The sequence below is a fragment of the Xiphophorus couchianus genome, chromosome 7 (assembly GCF_001444195.1).
Source record: "Xiphophorus couchianus chromosome 7, X_couchianus-1.0, whole genome shotgun sequence".
Classification (NCBI taxonomy): Eukaryota; Metazoa; Chordata; class Actinopteri; order Cyprinodontiformes; family Poeciliidae; genus Xiphophorus; species Xiphophorus couchianus.
The window spans coordinates 34289830-34292024 of record NC_040234.1 but is presented as its reverse complement, the minus strand read 5'-3'; the positions used below and the strand labels follow the sequence as shown (position 1 = coordinate 34292024).

Here is a 2195-nt window from a genome sequence, read left to right as displayed (position 1 = left end):
AAAACTGTGAAAATACCGTAAAAAAACAGAAAATGTACTGGCTGAAAATTACCAGGATGTTTTCCTGTTTTTTTACGGAATGTTTTAATACATATTGTAAAAAAACGGGAAATTTCAATTCATTATTTACAGAAGTGTTTGTGAATATACAGGACATGTACTGTAAAAATACGGAAAATTTCAATTATGGATTAACAGAAGTGCTGGTAAATTTAATGTAACCAGGATAATTTTTCTATATTAGATGTAGTTTAGTTATTTTATTTTCTATTTTGTTAAATCTAATTTTATTTTGTTTTATTTAAAGATCTAATTTAAAAAATCCTCCTTTGTTTTACTTTTTCGACACTAACCGGGCGAGAGCAGGGTTGTTCTCGCGAGGGTTTAACGTCATGTGACAGCTGCACGTCAGTCCTAAATTGACAGCCACTGCTTATATTGCTGCTAAATCGCACCTTGGGTAGCAGACGCTGTGGGACTTTGACGTGCAGGTAGGCTTGGGTGTTGTTCCCAAAGCGGTTTTGCTTTTGAATGTCGATTATACATCAACCGTATACCTCTGTTAAATTACAGACATATGGTCGCTCATCTGAACGCTGAAACGATCTCTGTTTGTCAAAAGAGGAACTGGTAAGTGTTGCTCGGGAGCTAGAATGCTAGCGCTAGCCTCCCAGCCTGTGATTACACACCTACATAAAAAACACATTTGGATTGAAATTGCATGTAATTATGTAGGCTCAGATTCGATTATTAAGAAATGCATGTACATGTACATTGATTGTCGGGCCTGTTTTCGCAGGCCAGGTGTGTTCCAGATCCCACCCCCGCTCGGAGTAACTGAAGGATCTGGGACACATTAAGAATTGTCTGGTTTTTGTATACTGACTGGACTGGCGAGCTAACCATAGCGGATTCAGAAAGTCACCCATAATCTGAGGAAACATCTCCAAACCGGAAGGGAAATTCAACCAACCACTTCACAGCTGGAACTAAATGACTATTTTTGTTTTTCCCTTCCGTCACCGACAGAGACTTCCTTGGTTTAAGGAACTGGACTTTAAAGCGGTGAAACAATTTGTATATATTGTAAATATAAATACACCTCATTGATTTTGCACTCTCCAGTTGTATGTGTCTTGCAATTTGCCACTACCTCCAGTAGACGAACCTGGAACCTAGGTTTTCACTTAGAGTGACGTTGATTTGGGTTTTTTAATAATCTTAAAATGTAACTCGGGTTACATTAACATAAAAAAATGCTGTTAAATTACGGAAAACTTATGACCAGAATTTCCGTAAAAAAACAGAAAATGTACTGGCAGAAAATTACCAGGACATTTTCCTGTTTTTTTACGGAATTTTTTTTTACTGTGCACATTTTGCGATGATAAATGGCTTGAATACAATTCTTTGAGTAGTTTGTCCAATCATGCTCTTTATTTGCAAAATATTAGCGGTAATCATTATGAGACGGTTACTTGTGTGAAACAGCCTCGGTCACAAACATGTTATGGTTATTGCATGAATAGCGATCTTTCTGGGGAATATAAAACTCGGCAAGTTACAGCAGAACAAAAAACTTGCGCGTATAAAGAAAGTAAAAACAGACTTCCGTCGAAGACGAGTGCGTGGGTATTTTACAAGATAACCAAAATACTTCGCTATTTACTCCCATCTCTGAAGTTACTGCTAAAACTCTGTGTAAGAATTTAAAAATAGATTTTGAAGAACATAATTTTCAAAAAGTAATATTGCGTGGGCCTTTGGGACATGTGTGTAAGACTAAAAATATTATAAATGACGGCAACAGTTTTTTCAGAGCTGTAGCCTATGCACTTACTGGTTCTGAGAAAAATCACCGTAAAATTAGACTCGCTGTTATTTCACACATGACCAATAATACGGAAGAATGCGGAAAAGTTTTGGAAAAAGATTTTACTTCTGTGACAGAATATGTTAACCAGTCACAGATGAAGTACGTGGGTCACTGTGCTACGAAAATTGAGTTTAAATCTGCCGCCAATATGTTAGGACTGGATATATATGTATTTAACAGCACACAGTGGACCAAATATAATTCAAATAGTCATTTGACCAATGAAGCAATATATTTGCAGAACTGTGATGAGCATTTTGATGTTGTTATTTGTGCAAAGCAAGGTGATAAAGACTTTTGCTTTGGACTTTGTGAAGAA

The 2195-nt window shown here is 36.5% G+C and overlaps 1 long non-coding RNA gene across 1 annotated transcript; it reads left to right on the top strand.

Annotated features, from left to right (window-relative positions):
• Positions 1 to 260: 260 nt before the first annotated feature.
• On the top strand, positions 261 to 1240 carry LOC114147483 (uncharacterized). Its single transcript, XR_003596064.1, has 3 exons — positions 261 to 491; positions 574 to 630; positions 800 to 1240. It is a non-coding gene; the product is annotated as an uncharacterized LOC114147483 (long non-coding RNA).
• The last annotated feature ends 955 nt before the right edge of the window (positions 1241 to 2195 follow it).